We start from the raw sequence: 20,351 nt of genomic DNA, 5'->3' as shown, positions 1-20,351 counted from the left end.
CCAATGCACTTCTGGCTGGACTGCCATATCCTACCCTCCACATACTTGAGGTCATCCAAAACTCTGCTGCCTGTGTCCTAACTCGCACCCATCACCCTTGTGTTTGCTGTTCTACACTGGCTGTTGGTCTGACAATGTCTGGATTTTAAAGTTCTTATCCTTGTTTTCAAATCCCTCCATGGCCTCGCCCCTCCCTATCTTTATAACCTCATCCAGCCCCACAACTTCCGAGATATCTGCGCTTCTCCAATTCTGGTCTCTTGAGCATCCCTGATTTTAATCGCTCCACCATTGGCGGCCGTGCCTTAGGCTGCCAAGACCCTAGCTCTGGAATTCCCTCCCTAAACCTCTCCAGCTCTCTACCTCACTTTCCTCCTTTAAGATGCTCCTTAAAACCTACCTCTTTGGCCGAGCTTTGAGTCACCTGTCCTAATATCTCCTCATGTGGCTCAGTGTCAAATTTTGCTTGATGAAGCTCCTGTGAGGCACTTTGGGACATTTATTACATTAAAGGTGCTATATAAATATAAGTTGTTGTTCTCTTCTGAAATTCTTGACTTTTTGCTGGGATCCCTGGCACCATTTGAGGCTTAACTGTGACTGTGGGCAGCCTATTCGACCGGGAGAGGAATCATAGCCAATTCCAGTTGGAGCCCCACCTGGTGTCTGCACTCACACGCATGTGTGTGCCCGCAAATTTTCTGGTAAACGCAGCTTGCTTGCAGTCAGAAAAGGGAGCCCTGACTGTGACCCCCCTCCCTCCTTTGATCCAGAGGTACTGAGGCTAATTGCAGTACTCCTGCTGTATCTCAGCTGAGCTCCATTAATTTGCAGCTCATCTCTGCAGCTGTGACTAACATCCAATCCATTCTTATTTAGCTTCAGGTCTTTTAACAGGAGGAAATGGCTCTTGAATATGATTAAGAGCAAGGTGTTGGTAGGATAAGAGATGGTGTGATGAAAAATCAGAAGTGATGGGTTTTTTCTGTCTTAGCATGACATAATTTCAGGCACTTCCATGTTAATCTCATGCTGCCAAGCTCTCATGGGGCCCTGCTCACCCGACTGTAAGGCTGATGTAAAACTGCTGGGACATGATGAGAGAGAAGGCTGGGAGACCTGAGACAAATGGTGCCCATTTTTAATGAGGGCTGACTGGTTCATATTTGGCTTGTCACTGTATGAAAGCCCACACTTCATAGATCCTGGTTGCAACAGCCCGACTATTGTGAGATATCAATGCATCTAAGGCTCCAACATCAAGGTAACGAGCATTGTGATTTGAAAGTCATCAAATTCAGTATTTACGGCTGATATAATGAGTGCAGGTAGATTTAGCAGGTAATCCGTGATTCTTGATCTCAACCTTCACTACCAAGATTGGCACTGCAAAGTGAGTCTTGTTAGCAAGTGGGATTTTTAACCTGATCCTCATGCACGTGCAGGCTGCAATTACTGCACCAGTAAGGTTCCTATTCAGTATTCTCACAGAGTGACAGAGTTATACAGCACAGAAACAGCCCCTTCGGTCCATTGTATCTGTGGCGGCCATCAAGCACCTATCTATTCTAATCCCATTTTCCAACACTTGGCCTGTAGCCTTGTATGCTGTGGCGTTTCAAGTGCTCATCGAAGTACTTCTTAAATGTTGTTCCTGCCTCTACGACACCTTTAGGCAGTGCATTCCAGATTCCAACCACCCTCTGGGTGAAAACTTTTTTCCTCAAATCCCCTCTAAACCTCCTGCCTCTTACCTTAAATCTATGCCCCCCTGGTTATTGATCCCTCCGCTAAGGGAAAAAGTTTCTTCCTATCTACCCTATCAATGCCCCTCATAATTTTGTATACCTCAATCAGGTCCCCCCTCAGCCTTCTCTGCTCCAAGGAAAACAACACTGGCCTATCCAGTCTCTCTTCACCAGGCAACATCCGGGTGAATTTCCTCTGCACCCTCTCCAGTGCAATCACATCCTTCCTATAGTGCGGTGCCCAGAACTGTACACAGTACTCCAGCTGTGGCCTAACTAGCATTTTATACAGCTCCACCATAACCTCCCTGCTGTAATATTCTATGCCTCGGCTAATAAAGGCAAGTATCCCATATGCTTTCCTAACCACCTTAGCTACCTGTGCTGCTGCCTTCAATGATCTATGGACAAGTACACCACGGTCCCTCTGACCCTCTGTAATTCCTAGGGTCCTACCATCCATTGTATATTCCCTTGCCTTGTTAGTCCTTCCAAAGTGCATCACCTCACACTTCTCAGGATTCTATTCCATTTGCCACTGCTCCGCCCATCTTACCAGCCCATCTATATCGTCCTGTAATCTAAGGCTTTCCTCCTCACTATTTACGACACCACCAATTTTCGTGTCATCTGCGAATTTACTTATCATACCTCCTATATTCACATCTAAATCATGAATGCACACTACAAACAGCAAAGGTCCCAGCACCGATCCCTGCAGCACACCACTGGTCACAGACTTCCACTTGCAAAAACAACCATCGACCATCACCCTCTGCCTCCTGCCACTAAGCCAATTTTTGATCCAGTTTGCCAAATTGCACTGGATCCCGTGGGCTCTTACCTTCTTAACCAATCTCCCATGTGAGACCTTATCAAAAGCCTTACTGAAGTCCATCTAGACTACATCAACTACTTTACCCTCATCGACACATCTAGTCACCTCCTCGAAAAATTCAATCAAGTTTGTTAGACATGATCTCCCCCTGACAAAGCGATGCTGACTATCCTTGATTAATCCCTGCCTCTCCAAGTAGAGATTAATCCTGTCCCTCAGAATTTTTTCCAATAGTTTCCCCACCACTGCTGTTGGATTCACTGGCCTGTAATTACCTGGTTTATCCCTGCTACCCTTCTTGAATAATGATACCACATTCACTGTCCTCCAGTACCGTTCCTGTGGCCAAAGAGGATTTTAAAATTTGTGTCAGAGCCCCTGCTATCTCCTCCCTTGTCTCACATAACAGCCTGGGATACATCTTATCTGGGCCTGAGGATTTATCCACTTTTAAGCCCGCTAAAACAGCAAATACTTCCTCCCTTTCAATGCTAATTTGTTCAAGTATATTACAATTCCCCTCCCTGATGTCTAGACCTACATCGTCCTTCTCCATAGTGAACACTAATGAAAAGTAATCATTTAAAACCTCATCTGTGTCCTCCGGCTCCACACACAGATTGCCACTTTGGTCCCTAATGGGCCCTACTCTTTCCCTGGTTATCCTCTTGCCCTTAATATACTTATATCTTATTATACTTATTCTTCTGTACATTCACCTCTTATGCATTCCCCATTTCCTTCGTCCTACCATTGGGCAGCCATGCCTTCAGCTCTGGAATTCTTTTCTTGAACCTCTCTGCCTCACGCTCCTTATTGAAGATCCTCCTACCTCTTGGACCAAGCTTTTAATTACGTCATTTAATATTCTTTGGCACGCTATCAATTCTTGCATGATTGCACTTCTTGGGGTGTTTACTGAATATTAAAGGCTCTGTATAAATGTAAGTTGTTACTGTTGTGTTTTGGCACAATTGCCCAGAAAATACTCAGCTGTCTTACTGAGGTAACACCAGTTTATCTACAGTGCTGGATTTGAGGAGAACTTCCAGTATATTTCTCATACACCTAATATTTTAAAACTGAGAAAAGTTGGGGTTATTTAAACTTCACTGCCCTGTTGGTAAACTGGAGTGGACTACGCAGATGAAAATCTGCCAGTTCTATAAAGGGCAGGCGATATGCTACACTGGTGTTTGTCCAAAACAGTCATCGGACAGTGAAACCTCCAACAGTTTTAACAAAGCAAAGACATGGATGTAGATAGCGCCTCTCATGACCTCAGGAGTCCCAAAGCGCTTTTCAATCAATGAAGTCACTGTTGTAAATTAGAAAAAGCAGCAGCTAATTTACACACAGCAAGATCCCACAAACAGAAATGAGATAATCTGTTTCAGTGATAACTATTAGTCAGGGAGATTTCCCCCTGGGCTTTGTTACAAAAGCACAGTGGGATCATTTTCATCCGCCCGAGAGGGCACACAGAGGCTGGAATTTTATGCCCTCCCACTTCCCATGGGAGTGTGCTGGGAGATGTAAAATCGGGTGGGATGGTAGGGGGGGTGCCATGTCTGTCACCTACCCACTCTGCTGGTATTTTACCGGTGGCAGGGGAGGTGGCAGGTTGGCCGGCCCTTATGCCAATTGAGGCCCTTAAGTGGCCAATTAATGGCCTCTTCCCACCACTGCTGGTATTTTATCAGTGACAGGTGGGCATTTCGCCACCTGGAGAGACCGCCCAGTAAAACCAGACAGCCTAACTTACAGGCTGGTAGATTCCTTCCTGATTGGATATCCTGTGCCCCATGGAGGACTCCCCCCCACCACCCCCCCCACCTCCCCAGCAACTCGGGCCTCCCTTGCTGGAAGACAACCCCCTGCCCTCGCAAACAACACTCTAACCCCTTGCTGGCGCCTGCCTTATTGGCCCCAGCGAGCCTGACCTCACTTACCTTCTTCTCTGGTCTCCATCATTGGCGGGATCTGGGGCCTGCAGGCTACCACTCCCAATGCTGCTACTGGGACTGAAGAGCTGCTGGCCCTCTGATTGGCCAGCAAAATAGCATCATGGCTTCCAGAGGTGCACTTGCTACAGACTTTTCAGCCAGTGGGCATGGCCTTTGCCTCCTGGTTAAACCTTGGCCTGGGCCTTGGTTTAATATCTCACTTAAAAGACTGCATCTCCAACAGTGCAGCACTCCCTCGGTACTGTATTGGGTATGTCAGCCTAGCTTTTGTGTTCAAGCCTCTGGAGTGGGATTCAAATATTCAGAAGTGAGAGTACTACCAACGGAACCACAACTGGTTCAACTAATAGTAACTGTGGATGAACTGTAAGACTGGGCTGAAGTTTATATTGAGGGATGTGAGACAGGTGTGATGAGTGATAGATTTGGTGAATTTTTTTCTGTTTCTGCACTGAGGCTATTGGATTTGCTGGGCACAGTGATACAGGAAAATCAGCAGCAGTGGAAATCACGTCAGTTAGAGAGCCCGTTTAACTACATTGTGGAAGATGGCAGGATCCCCAAAGACACATTGTACAGCAAGCTCGCCACTGCTATCAGACCCACCGGCCGTCCATGTCTCCGCTTTAAAGACGTCTGCAAACGCGACATGAAGTCCTGTGACATTGATCACAAGTCGTGGGAGTCAGTTGCCAGCGTTCGCCAGAGCTGGCGGGCAGCCATAAAGGCGGGGCTAAAGTGTGGCGAGTCGAAGAGACTTAGTAGTTGGCAGGAAAAAAGACAGAGGCGCAAGGGACATAGATAGGCTGCAGAGCTGGGCTGAGAGATGGCAAATGGAGTTTAATGCGGAAAAGTGTGAGGTGATTCACTTCGGAAGGAGTAACAGGATTGCAGAATACTGGGCTAATGGGAAGATTCTTGGTAGTGTAGATGAGCAGAGAGATCTTGGTGTCCAGGTACATAAATCCCTGAAAGTTGCCACCCAGGTTAATAGAGCTGTTAAGAAGGCATATGGTGTGTTAGCTTTTATTAGTAGAGGGATCGAGTTTAGGAGCCACGAGGTCATGCTGCAGCTGTACAGAACTCTGGTGCGGCCGCACCTGGAGTATTGCGTGCAGTTCTGGTCACCGCATTATAGGAAGGATGTGGAAGCTTTGGAAAAGGTGCAGAGGAGGTTTACTAGGATGTTGCCTGGTATGGAGGGAAGGTCTTACGAGGAAAGACTGAGGGACTTGAGGTTGTTTTTGTTGGAGAGAAGGAGGAGGAGAGGTGACTTAATAGAGACATATAAGATAATCAGAGGGCTGGACAGGGTGGATAGCGAGAGCCTTTTTCCTCGGATGGTGATGGCAAACACGAGGGGACATAGCTTGAAGTTGAGGGGTGATAGATATAGGACAGATGTCAGAGGTAGTTTCTTTACTCAGAGAGTAGTAGGGGCGTGGAACGCCCTGCCTGCAACAGTAGTAGAGTCGCCAACTTTAAGGGCATTTAAGTGGTCATTGGATAGACATATGGATGAAAATGGAATAGTGTAGGTCAGATGGTTTCACAGGTCGGCGCAACATCGAGGGCTGAAGGGCCTGTACTGCGCTGTAATGTTCTATGTTCTAAGGGGAGAGCCAACTGTGTCACAGCCCCGACAAACAAATTTTTCTGCAGCACCTGTGGAAGAGCCTGTCACTCTAGAATTGGCCTTTATAGCCACTCCAGGCGCTGCTCCACAAACCACTGACCACCTCCAGGCACGTATCCATTGTCTCTCGAGATAAGGAGGCCAAAGATAAAAAACCTAAACGTGCCTTGGATATCGGTTAAGTTTAGTTTTAGAGGGTTATGCCTGGGATAGATGCCACGATTGTTATTCCCACTTTCCCTAAAAATGTTTGAAACCTGTAATTTTTTTAAGAGTGCAGAAAGTGAGCTCGATAGTATTAATGCGTGATCGGGAGATGGGATAGTCTGACATTATTTGAAATAGGCAAACCCCTCCACAGGACTGCTCCCAGTCCAAACACCTCCACAGGACTGCCCCCATTCCAAACCCCTCCACAGGACTGCTCCCAGTCCAAACCCCTCCACAGGACTGCCCCCATTCCAAACCCCTCCACAGGACTGCTCCCAGTCCAAACCCCTCCACAGGACTGCCCCCATTCCAAACCCCTCCACAGGACTGCTCCCAGTCCAAACCCCTCCACAGGACTGCTCCCAGTCCAAACCCCTCCACAGGACTGCCCCCATTCCAAACCCCTCCACAGGACTGCTCCCAGTCCAAAGCACAGAAATAGGCCATTTGGCCCAACTGCACTATGCCAGCATTTGTCCTCCACACAAGCTTCCTCATGCCCATCTTCATCTAACCCTATCAGTGTTAAGTCGACATAGAATAATATTACACAGTTCCATTTCTAGGCTTTGATAATATAGAGAGTTTGTGCTGTTAGGCTGTTGGCCCAAGTGTATAGGGTTAATACCTTGTGGATGTGGCTAGTGAAAAAGAATGACAGAACTTGCGTTTATATAGCCCCTTTCCCAACCTCAGGATATCCCAAAGTACTCAACAGTCAATTAAGCGCAGCGGCGCAGTGGTTAGCGGCGCAGTCTCACAGCTCCAGCAGTCTGGGTTCAGTTCTGGGTACTGCCTGTGTGGAGTTTGCAAGTTCTCCTTGTGACCGTGTGAGTTTCCACCGGGTGCTCTGGTTTCCTCCCACAGCCAAAGACTTGCAGATTGATGGGTAAATTGGCCATTGTGAATTGTCCCTAGTGTCGGTAGGTGGTAGGATGTGGTAGGGAATATGGGATTAGTGTAGGATTAGTATAAATGGCTGGTTGATGGTCGACACAGACTCGGTGGGCCGAAGGGCCTGTTTCAATGCTGTGTCTCTTAAAAAAAAGTGTAGTCACTGTTAGAACATTGGCAGCAATGTGACAATGACCAGATAACTTAAGTTTGTTGAGGGATAAATATTGGCCAGCACGCCGGGGAGAACTCCCCTGCTCTTCTTCGAACAGTGGCTGTGTGACATTTTTTTCCCACCCGTAATGGCTGTCGGGGTGGACCCTCGGTTTAACATTTCATCCAAAAGATGGCACCTCCCTCAGTGTTCTTTCAGTACTGCACTGGAGTGAGCTGCCCTAGCAGTGTGGGGCTAGGGGTCTCAGCAGACAGCGTCGTTTCAGTGAGGTGGGGAGATGGGGAGAGAGTGTAGGTGCCTGAGGCTATACCAAGAGGCTGTAAAACTGTACTATTGCTGTATCTTTTTACTTGAGTAGAGTGGCTTCACTCATATAGCCTCTGGGAGAAAGAAGGCACAGTCTTGGGTAGAAGGATGTCTTCGCAAATGACTTAATCATTCTCTGCTTTAAATACACTGACGTTCTGACAGGGAGATTGTTTTCTTGCTTTAATGTTCTGCGATAATCCACTTTTGATCCAATTCCTGCATAATATTTATGGTGGAATTTGCTCGGATTACACCTCACCTCTCCGTTTTTTTTATATCCATTGTGTAAAATGTCAGAGAAGCTGCTTGATTCTGCAGGCTGGTGAGGGTGATTTCTGTCCTGGGTGTGTTGCCCGGAGCAGTCTGCTACTCAATAATGCTCCCACGTGCTCTGATTTAATATTTGATGGTTTTTGCCAGCCAGCCCGTCACATGAGGATTTGATATTGTTTGTGACTGTGCTGGTAGCTCTTGCACTAGCCCCAAGGTAATTCTGGAGGAAGTAATCAGAATGTTTAGTGCATCAGGCATTTTAAGCATGTAAGCAGAATCGAAGGGAAGCTATTATGTTCCTCTCGGTGACAGCACTGTGCAAATGTCTGAGATTTTGCATTTGATTGTGGAGCTTTTGTCTTCGGAAGCTCGCTGTCCAATATGGAATGGAGCCAAACTGACCAGGAAGACAGCAGGTGTTCACTCTGGCCTGTGCTGAGCTGGCTGTTTACGGCCAGGGCCAGCAACAGACGCTCTGCAGTTTGCCTCAGCACCACTGAGATGGAGAGTGAAGGGAAAATGCAAATTGCTCCCCCTCACCTCAAACAAGAGACAAGAGTGCTCCCCACTGAGCCACAGCTGACTCTTAATAGCACGAGTGACAGTACATGAGATAAGAGATATAGACAAGAATTTCCTTGCAGCTCCTTCATGGTAACTTTGATGGAAATGAGGCTGAAACTGAGGAGCTGCAAGGAAATTCTTGGCCATTGTCTGGCCAGTGTATTAGAACTCAGTCACTGCCGTGTATTGTTCCATTCCATGAACTGCAAATACACCAAACAACATAATGAACTAATGAGTTATTTCATTCTGTTAAAGCAACGTTCAGCTCTGATGAGAAGCACCTCGAGAGACCATTCAGTCGTAAGATTCAGATATCATCTGCTGTCGTCTGGCACTGGAGAGAGTGGTGGCAAAGCAGCTTTGTTTTAATACATCGGTGAATTATTTATTGGAAGTTAGTCTATTGATTGTAGTAGAACACAAAAGAGAAGAAATTTGGTTGGTTTTCAAAAAGATAATGACTATAGATTGCTGTTTTACTAATGAGTTTATGATGCCATGTGTGTCCTGGGTAGTTGTACAATCAGACAGCACATAAGGCGGCCATTTGACCCATCGTGCCTGTGCTGGAGTTTTGGTCGAATTATCCAATTAATCCCATTCCCCCTGCTTTTTTCCCATAGCCTTGCAATTTCTTTTTCCCTTCCAGGTATTTATCCAATTTCCTTTTGAAAGTTACTATTGAATCTGCTTCCACTGCTCTTTCAGGCAGTGGGAACAGGTTACTGAGTTGGATGATCAGCCATGATCATAATGAATGGCGGAGCAGGCTTGATGGGCCAAATGGCCTACTCCTGCTCCTATTTTCTATGTTTCTCTATTCCAGATCCAGATACTTGTGGTGTAACCCATTTTGCGATGGACATTAGTTGGGAGTCAGGCAACCACCTTCTGGTGTCTGGAGCACCATTCAACTCACACAACTGATATGGCTGCATTGGGCTGTGGTGTTCATCACTACCTTTTCAGTAAAGCTTAATTGTGTTTGGTTCCTTCAGTGTTTCAGATACATGTGGTTAACTCTTCCATTCTGTTTAGTTTTTTTTGGCTAGCTGCTGTTTCTCTGTTGAGGTGATGCAAGCCTCTAGGAGGTCCTTCTCTACAGTGTCTTTCCATGCCAAGCTTCAAAGCTCCCATTTTCAAGTTGCTTGGTGTGATATTCTTAAGTCCTGCATCCTGAGCCTGTGACCTGCCCAGGCTTGATGCTTTTTCGTGGCATAAGAACATAAGAATTAGGAGCATGAGCAGGCCATTTGGTCCCTCGAGCCTGCGCTGCCATTCAATATAATCATGGCTGATTTAATTGTGGCCTTAACTTCCCTTTACTGCTGGCCTGGCTTAGCCCTTAACTCCCTTGTAGATCAGAAATCTGTCTAACTCATCCTTGAATGTATTCGATGGCCCAGCCTCCACTGCTCTCTGGGGAAGAGAATTGCAAAGATTAACGACCCTCTCAGAGAAGAAATTCCTCCTCATCTCCATCTTATTCTGATTCTGTGTCCCCTAGTTCTAGATTCCCCCACGAGGGGAAACATCCTCTCAGCACCTACCCTGTCAAGCTCCTTCAGAATCTTATATGTTTCAATAAGATCACCTCTCAGACTGGTAGGGACAGGGGAAGGCCATTCAGCCCCTTGAGCCTGTTTCAACATTCATTTGGCTCAGGGCCAATCAGTATCTCAACTCCTGCCTTGGTTCTGTAACCATTAATACACTTGCCTAATAAAAATAAAAATCTCAGTTTTGAAATTTTCAGTTGACTCCCACCCTTAACAGCTTATTGGGGGGAGAATGTTCCAGATTTTTACTATGCTTTGTGTGCTTTGAACCTCTTGTTCTGGATTCCTCCCCCCACACCTCACCACAGAGGAAATAGTTTCTCTCTATTCACAATATCAACTCCTTTAGTCATCTTTGACACCTCAGTTCGATCACCTCTGAATTTTCTATACTCAAGGGAATACAAGCTTGCTCTATGCAACTGTTCCTCATAATTTAATTCTTTTAGCCCTATTATCATTCTGTTGAATCTGTGCTGCAGCCTCTCCAAGGTCAATATATCTTTCCTGAGATGCAATGCCCAGAACTGAACTCAGTTCTCTCTCTGACCATCTTGTGAGACTTTTGGTTTTGCAAGTGCTCTACTTTTCCCTTTGACCAGTTCTGTTTCATTGGCTGATTAAAGTGCCATGAAGTTGGGTTGTTAAAACATTGTTATGGTTTAGTCTGACCGTTATTTCCAGGGATAGTTTACTGCTTCACTAGATGCTATCTACAGGCCAGTGAGTCTAACATCAGTGGTAGGGAAGCTATTGGAAAAAATTCTGAGGGACAGGATTAATCTCCACTTAGAGAGGCAGGGATTAGTCAGCAGGGCTTTGTCAGGGGGAGATGGGGAGATCTAACAAACTTGATTGAATTTTTCGAGGAGGTGACTAGATGTGCAGCTGAGGGTAAAGCAGTTGATGTAGTCTACATGGACTTCACTAAGGCTTTTGATAAGGTCCCGCATGGGAGGTTGTTAAGAAGGTAAGAGCCCATGGCATCCAGGGCAATTTGGCAAATTGGATCCAAAATTGGCTTCGTGACAGGAGGCAGAGGGTGATGGTCGAGGGTTGTTTTTGCGAGTAGAAGCCTGGGAGCAGTGGTGTACCGCAGGGATCGGTGCTGGAACCCTTGCTGTTTGTAGTGTACATTAATGAATTAGATGTGAATATAGGAGGTATGATCAGTAAGTTCACAGATGACATGAAAATTGATGGTGTCGTAGTGAGATTACAGGATGATATAGATGGGCTGATAAGATAGGCAGAGCAGTGGCAAATGGAATTTAATCCTGAGAAGTGTGAGGTGATGCATTTTGGGAGGACTAACAAGGCAAGGGGATATACAATGGATGGTAGGACCCTAGGAAGTACAGAGGGTCAGAGGGACCTTGGTGTATTTGTCCATAGATCACTGAAGGCAGCAGCACAGGTAGATAACGTGGTTAGGAAGGCATATGGGATACTTGCCTTTATTAGCCGAGGCATAGAATATAAGAGCAGGGAGGTTATGATGGAGCTGTAGAAAACGCTAGTTAGGCCACAGCTGGAGTATTGTGTACAGTTCTGGTCACCACACTATAGGAAGGATGTGATTGCACTGGAGAAGGTGCAGAGGAGATTCACCAGGATGTTGCCTGGGCTGGAGCATTTCAGCTATGAAGAGAGACTGTTTAGGCTAGGGTTGTTTTCCTAAGAGCAGAGAAAGTTGAGGGGGGGACCTGATTGAGGTACACAAAATTATGAGGGACATAGATAGGGTAGATAGGAAGAAACATTTTCCCTTAGCAGAGAAATCAATAACCAGGGGGCAGAGATTTAAGCTAAGGGGCAGAAGGTTTAGAGAGGATTTGAAGAAAACATTTTTTCACCCAGAGGATGGTTGGAATCTGGAACACACTACCTGAAGGGGTGGTAGAGGTAGGAACCTTCACAACATTTAAGAAGTATTTAGATGAGCATTTGAAACACCATAGCGTACAAGGCTACGGGCCAAGTGCTGGAAAATGGGATGAGAATAGATAGGTGCTTGATGGCCAGCACAGGCATGATGGGCCGAAGGGGCTTTTTCTGTACTGTATAACTCTATGACTGTATCTAATTTTTTTTAAAGCACTACCTGAACTTGAATGTTAGTGGCAACAAAGATGTCTTTTTCCAGTATGTTGATTGAAAATATGTTTTTGATTTAGGTTTTGCACTTTTTCCCATTTCCCGAGCCCATTATTTCTACCCTTTGTTTTCTTATTATTTATGATGCTGTAGGTTGCCTGCTGCCTGACTCCTCAAGAGTGCATTAAATCCCTCTGCAATAGAACATGCATTAATATAGCACCTGTCACATCCTTATGATGTTGTACAACCCTTCGAGATCTCAGTGCTCCTCCAATTCTGGCCTCTTCAGCATCCCTGATCTTAATCACTCCACCATTGGTGGCCATGCCTTCAGCTTCCTGGGCCCTAAGTTCTGGAATTCTCTCCCTAAATCTCTCCAACTCTCTACCTCTCTCTCCTCTAAGACACACCGTTAACTTACCTCTTTTGTTCATTTGTCCTAACATCTCTTTATTTGGATCTGTGTCATATTTTGTTTTATAATGCTCCTGTGAAGCACCTTGGGAAATTTTATTACATTAAAGGCATTATATAAACACAAGTTGCTGTTGTAAAGTGTTTCAGAGACAATTGAGTACTATTTGAAGTGATACTCATGGATATAGTGTTGTCAACTCTGGTTTGATGTCTTCCTGGAGGTTTCATCACCTGACCACTTGCCTCAAACCGCGCCACTTTGTCAAACTAACATTTTAGCCGATTTTCCAATATTTTAATCACTAATAATCAAAAGTGTTCCAAAATGCCCTCTGATTTTTCTGCTGAGTTGCTCCAGGCAGGATCTGGGAGATTAAGCTTTAACTCTTGGAGGCTCCAGGACAATGCTGGAGGGTGACCAACCCTTACTTGGATGAGACAAGTGGTGGAGGATAGAGGAGCAGTTTTGTCTGTGTGTCTCATTGTTCAGAGAAGGGTTGCCTTCCTGGTTCCAGATATGTTTACTTCCCGAGTGCTGACTCACTCACTTGTTACGTTGGTCTGGTTCAGTCCCTGTGGTGTGTCCTACTTCAGTTACAAGTGGGGGATTTCATTTGTGTTATGAATCCTCACGTGCATCAGTTGACTGGCCGTGACTTCCCCCTCTCGTATGACTTTGGCCATCTGCCATAGATGTTAATGACCTGGCATTGTTGAACGTGTGGCACAGGCATAAACTGTCAGTTTCAGATTACATTTTTTTTCTAATCCCAATCAATCCTTTACAATGACTGTTTACTTTATAACTCCTGTGCTGCTAAAGACTGACGGTAAGTCTTGTAAAATTGGTTTGAGTTGGAGGCTGACACCTGGCAGTGTCAAATGTCAAGCAGGTGGTTCTATACTGACCCCTCTCTCAAGGCCAGCATTTATTGCCCATCCATAATTGCCCTAGAGAAGGTGGTGGTGAGCCGCTTTCATGAGCTGCTGTAGTTCATCTTGGGTAGGTACACCGACAGTGCTGTAATGGAGGGACTTGCATAATTTTGAGCCAGTGACAGTGAAGGAACTGCGATCTAGTTCCAAGTCAGGATGTTGTGTGACTTGGAGGGGAACTTGCAGGTGGTGGTGTTCCCATGCATCTGCTGCCCTTGTCCTTCTAGGTGGTGGAAGTTGCAAGTTTGGAATGTGCTTTCTCTCAGAGGGTCGTTAGTCTGTGGAATTTGCTTCCTCAGAGAGCAGTAGAAGCTGGGATATTGAATATATTCAAGGCTGAGTTAGATAGATACTTGATAGCCAAGGCAGTTAAGTTTTATTGCAGGGGCCGGGGGGGCGTGCAGACAGGAAAGTGGAGTTGAGGCCACATTCAGATCAGCCATGATCTTCTCGAATGGCGGAGCAGGCTTGAGGGGCTGAATGGCCTACTCCTGCTCTTAATTCGTATGTCCGTACGCATGTTCGAAGGAGCCTTGGTGAGTTGCTGCAGTGCATCTTGTAGATGGTACCAATATACCGTGGAATATTTTTTGGAGTATGCAGATGATTTACTGAAGTGTGCAACCTGCACGGTACTCCTTCCCTAACTGCTGAACAACAGCAGCTTACAGGGAACAATCTATGGTACACATTGCAACCGTGGCACACCAGTGGTGGAGGGAGTGACTATCTATGGGTCGGGTGCCAATCAAACGGGTTGCTTTGTGCTGGATGGTGTTGAGCTTCTTGACTGTTGTTGGAGCTGCACCCATCCAGGCAAGTGGAGAGTATTCCATCACACTCCTGACTTGTACCTTGTAGCTTTAGGGAGTCAGAAGTTGAGTTACTGGCTGTAGAATTCCCAGCCTCGGACCTGTTCTTGCATCCACAGTATTTGTGTCTGGTCCAGTTAAGTTTCTGGTCAGTGGTAACCCCCGCCCCCACCCGCCAGGATGTTGATGCTGGTAAATTCGGCGATGGTAATGCCATTGAATGTCAAGGGGAGGTGGTTGGTTTCTCACTTGTTGGAGATGGTCATTGCCTGGCACTTGTGTGGCACGAATGTTTATTGGCAACCCTTAATTCCTTCATCAGCTTTTGGAAGCATTTGGATGTACTTTTGGAAAACAACAATATCTGTAGTACGTCACATACTCTGCTGTAGGAGTTGATGAAGCCAATGTTTCCTGCTTTTAGTCTTAACTGTGCCTTCAAGAAAAATAAGAACCACAGGCTTCTTAGCTTTGATTGGACTAAAACGTGTGAGTGTTGGAATCTGATCACATATCTATTCATCAACTGGATGTCTTTCTCTTCTGAAATGGAATTGGATTGTCTCCTTACTTCTATTAAGCAACGAATTTGGCTTGCCAATGTTTGTTTCTATGAGTGTGAGGATAAATTGAGCCATCTCTTATATATATATATATATATATATATGTGTGTGGCATCCCAGCACTGCACTCTGAAAGTGATCAGTTTGCCATTCATCCTGAGGATGTCAACCTCAAGGACGTTTAACTGGTTTTATTCGAACTTTTTAAAGCTCTCTCCATTACATCACGCAGGGAACATGTCCTTGTATTGTTGGCTTGTTACCTTGAGATTTTTTTACTGAGATATCTATTTGCCTGCCTCAACAACAATTTATGTTTATATGGCGCCTTTTAATTTAGGATACATCCAAAGCATTTTACAGAGGTTTAGGGTTAAAAGAATTGCTGGGTGCTGAGCCAAAGATGGAGAGATTAGACAGGATAACCAAAAGGTTGGTCAAAGAGATGGGTTTTAAGAAGGGTCTTATAGGAGGAGAGGGAAGTGGAGGGAATTCCAGAGCATGGGGCCTAGGTGGCTGAAGGAATGGTCACCAGTGGGGTGAAGGGAGGAGATGGAATGCACAAAATTATGGAGTAATTGTGATGGAGAGTTTGGGGTTGTGGGAGTTCTGAGGGATTGGGGATATTGGATCTTGCAGGAGGTTATGGAGATAGGGAAGGGCAAAGCCAGGAAGAGATTTTAGCACACGTATAACAATTGTAAATTTGAGGCATTACCTCTTCCTTCTGACTACAGAAATTTTCTGTGGGACAGACCTCACACTGGCCTAATGACTGCTTCATTGTTACCATCCTGCTGCATGTTCTCTTTAGTTTGATACCAGTTTTATTTCTTTGCATTTTTTTTTGCCCTGTCATGTCACATCATCACAGAATGTTGCAGCAGAGAAACAGATTATTGTCATCGTAAGGTTTGTGTTGGTGTTTCTGTTCACATGAACAACCAAGTCCAATCCCACTCTACTGCTTAATCCCCACAACGCTTTAATATTCCTCTTTTTCAAGCAATTGTCTAATTTTCCTTTTAAATAAAATGGGCCTTTGCTGTTGAAGCAGACAATTCGACATTCTAACACCATCCGTGGTGTAAATGACATGTTTGTCTAACCTGCACTTTAATTCCTTTCGTGATTTCTCAAATTTGTGCCTTTTGTTTCTCCCCAACAAGCGGAACATGAGATCAAATCACAAGTGACCTCATCGCCCCTTCTTAATCTTGAATGCTTCTATCAGGTTACCTTTCTGCTTTCTCAACTCCAGCGAAATAAAACCTCAAGGTTCAGAGCTGTGAGCTCACACCTTTACGACAATGGACATTTTCCATTGATTAAATATCCTCTGTATAATGAAGTATCTAAACTGTACACAAAGCAGTTAACTGAAGTCTTGCAGATTTTTAGTGTTAACTCTTTACTGCATGGAAGGAGGCTGTTCAGCCCATTGTGCCTGTACCAGCTTTTTGAAAGTTATCTAATTAGTGCCACTCCCCTGCTATTTCCCCATAGCCCTGCAATTTTTCTTATCCAATATTTTGAAAGTTACTATTGAATCTGCTTCCACTGCTCTTTCAGGCAGCACATTCTAAATTCTAACAACTCACTGCGTAAAAATTGTTTTTCTCAAGTCACCTCTGGTTCTTTTGCCAATCACTTTAAACCTGTGTCCTCTGGTTACCGACCCTTCTGTTGCTGGAAAGAGTTTCTCCTTATTTACTCTATCAAAACCCTTCAAGATTTTGAACACCAGTACTAAATCTCCCTTTCTGCTCTAAGGAGAACCCCAGTTTCTCCAGTCTCTCCTCATAACTGAAGTCCCTCATCCCCACTATCATTCCAGTAAATCTCCTCTGCACGCCCACTGTGGCCTTGACATCCTTCCTAAAGTGTGGTGCCCAGAATTGGCCAAAATGCTGCACTGCAGCCTAACTCATTATTTATAAATATTTGGCATAACTTTCTTTGTACTTTAAACCTCTGTCTACAAAGCCAAGGATCCTGAATGCCTTTTTAACAGCCTTTGCAACATGTCCTGCCACCTTCAAAGATTTGCGTATGTACACCTGTGGGTCTTTCTGTACCTGCACCCCCTTCAGAATTGTACCATTTAGTTTATATTGTCTCTCCTTATTCTTCTTACCAAAGTTAATCACTTCACATTTCTCTGAATTAAATTTCTTCTGCCATCAGTTTCCCCATTTCACCAGTCTGTCTGTGCCCTCTGAAAGTCTATCACTATTCTTGCTTTTTACTACATTTCCGAGTTTCATGCCACCTGCAAACTCTGAAATTATGTCTTGTACACCCTAATCCAGATCATTTATATATATCAGAAAGGATAGTGAACCTAATACTGACCACTGTGAGACAAGTACACCTCCCCCAAGTCTGAAAAACAACCGTTGACCACAGTTTTCTGATTTCTGACCCCGAGCTAATTTTTTAACCATGCGGCCACTGTTCCTTTAATCCCTCAGAGTTCAATTACTTTTATATTCTGTGCCTCTAGATACAAATCAAAGGATTCCATTTGCTTTTTTATGTCCATACCTATCTGCAGTGCCACTTTTAAAGACCTATATATATATCAATAGATAGATAGAATTTGCATTGACGTAGTGCATTTTCATGACCGCAGGACATCCCAAAGTACTACACAGCCAATGAAGCATTTTTTGAAGTGTAGTCATTGTTGCAATGTAGGAAATGCAGCAGCCAGTTTGCACACAGCAAGCTCCCAAATGCAACAATGGAATATTATATACAAAGGCTTCTCTACTTCACTCAAAATCATATAATTTAAAATGTATTCGCACCACCCCCCCTCCCCCCCACCCCGAGTCTTACTACTCCTTCCATATTTTTGCACAGTAACTCCATGCATCAAAAAGAGGACGCATGTTTTTGGAACAATTCTACCCCTTTCACCAGTTCCTGTTGATTGCTCTATTTCCCAATGCAGTATTTCTCTATATTGTATGTTCAAAGATGGATACAGGGCTGTGCAAGCTGTACGGCTTCTCCTCAGAGTTTGATCTTAATATCAGTGTCTTCCATTCCAGCTGTCTTGTTTTATTCTGAGTGATGTTTAGTCTGATTTGCTCCGCAATTTAACTGGCTATTTCTGTTTTATTTTCGGACGATTGCAGAGTGCATTGGAAGGGCCAGGGTTCTAGTGGTAGTTCATTCTCTCCGCTGCAAATGGTGATGCAGGTTTGGAAGATGGGGGTACGGACAGGGGTGGGGGTGGGGGAGTGGTAGGGGGAGCGCTGGTGTTGACAGGCATATGATCTTAGAAAAGGAACCTTACTCCCAGAAAACAGACGTCCCAATATTTGGATATTGAACACTGGTATTATAAAACTGAGCGAGGGTTGCCAACTTTGGCCCTAATCCTGGAGGTGTCACCATGTGACATCCTGCTCCTACACTCTTGCCATTGACTGTCCAGCATGCCCATACTAGTAGCACCATGCTGCTTGGACAACGAACAAACTCTTCACTATCCAATTGGATGATTCTTGACAGTCAGTCAAACAGCCTTTTTTTTCCCCTATGTCTGATATTTTTAGAACTGATAAGAGAGAATATTTTTTAAAAAAAGATACCTTTTTAAATGCCCCTATAATTTTCGTCCCGGTTGTTGCTCACTCGCAGCAGTGCCCTGGAGATTAATCTTCAGATTCTGGAGACTCCAGGGCAATCCTGGAGAGTTGGCAACCCAGGTCTGCTGGATTCACTGAAAGAGTCATGAGCTGATTCAGAAATTAGACCAAAACCATTATGACAATGAGTGGCCTGCTCTCTTTCACAAACAACAAAAGGAAAGCTGAAATTCATCACCCTCTTTTTCTCCTTAATCCAAATAAAAGGAGTTGAGGCTGCAGGCCGATGTGTTGATCAGAGTGAATTGGCAGTGGAATTTTGTGATAGTCATCAACCACAATTGAAATGCTCTGAAAACAGTTCACAACAAGTTACTAAAAATATAAACTTGAGCTGTCTGATGTTTTACTCTGCACCATCCTTGCTCGTAGCTTTGGTGTAATTGTGTTAAATTCTACCTGTTGGGAACTTCCATACCCTTTCCATTATTATCCCCCCCTATTCCATTCCTCATTTTTTGCTGAGGTCAGGATCTGTGGGAGCTGTTTGCTGTTTGGTAGCTTGCCCGAATACCACTCTGTGCCAACCTGCTTCAGTGAGTATTAGCAGGGTCCGTGACCATGAGTTGCAGCCTGCCATTGCAGGTAAGGGGGAGAGAGGGAACCTCCATTTTGAGGCTCTCTCTCAGCACTTTTAAAAGATTGGAACTGAAAAATAGCCACGACAGATGGACCACCATTGTGGAGGGGAAGCACCTGGCAGTGGCTGCAGCTGTGGACAGGTAGACAATGGGGGGGCCTCAAAGGTACCCTGGAGCACTGGCCCCCCGCCCCTAGTATGGCTGCACGTCCAGGCAGCGGCTGTGCGGGGGCCTGCAGGTCAACTGGCAAATTCCAGTTGGCCTCTGATCAATGGCTTTAATTGGCCTTTTAATCACCTTACGAACATATGAAGATACATACGAACATACGAGTTAGGAGCAGAAGTAGGCTACTTGGCCCCTCGAGCCTGCTCCGACATTCAAAAGGATCATGGCTGATCTGATTGTAACCTCAACTCCACATTCCCGCCTACCCCAATAACCTTTCACCCCCTTGCTTATCAAGAATCTATCTACCTCTGCCTTAAAAATATTCAAAGACTCTGCTTCCACCACCTTTTGTGGAAGAGAATTCCAAAGACTCATAACCCTCTGAGAGAAAAAATTTCCCCTAATCTCTGTCTTAAATGGGTGACCCCTTATTTTTAAACAGTGACCCCTAGTTCTAGATTCTCCCACAAGAGGAAACATCCTTTCCACATCCACCCTGTCAAGATCCCTCAGGATCTTATATGTTTCAATCAAGTTGCCTCTTACTCTTCTAAATTCCAGCAGATACAAGCCTAGCCTGTCCAATCTTCCCTCATAAGACAGCCCGCCCATTCCAGGTATTAGTCTAGTAAACCTTCTTGAACTGCTTCAATGCATTTACATCCTTCCTTAAATAAGGAGACCAATACTGTACACAGTACTCCAGTTGTGGTCTCACCAATGCCCTTAACTAGCCACCTGCCACTCGCAGGCATGTAGCCTTTATGCCCCTGATCCGGGCTTTCCAAAAATGCCTCAGGGGCAGGATCGTGCCGGTAAAACTGACCATTGCTGATCATTGGAGTGAAACTACGCGCATGCTTGACTCAGTTCCCGCCCACATATTGGCACAAAAATCCTGTCCTACATTTCATAACTCAGGTACAATAGATG

At 45.1% G+C, this 20,351-nt stretch overlaps 1 protein-coding gene across 3 annotated transcripts in view; it reads left to right on the top strand.

Moving 5' to 3' along the window:
* Nucleotides 1–20,351, top strand: part of LOC137376081 (protocadherin-1-like) — a 382,929-nt gene that overhangs the window by 246,169 nt on the left and 116,409 nt on the right. The gene's annotated exons all lie outside the window — the stretch shown is intronic.

Source organism: Heterodontus francisci, chromosome 12 (assembly GCF_036365525.1).
Source record: "Heterodontus francisci isolate sHetFra1 chromosome 12, sHetFra1.hap1, whole genome shotgun sequence".
Classification (NCBI taxonomy): domain Eukaryota; kingdom Metazoa; phylum Chordata; class Chondrichthyes; order Heterodontiformes; family Heterodontidae; genus Heterodontus; species Heterodontus francisci.
Note: the sequence above shows the minus strand (reverse complement) of the source record. Positions and strands in the feature narration are given on the sequence as shown.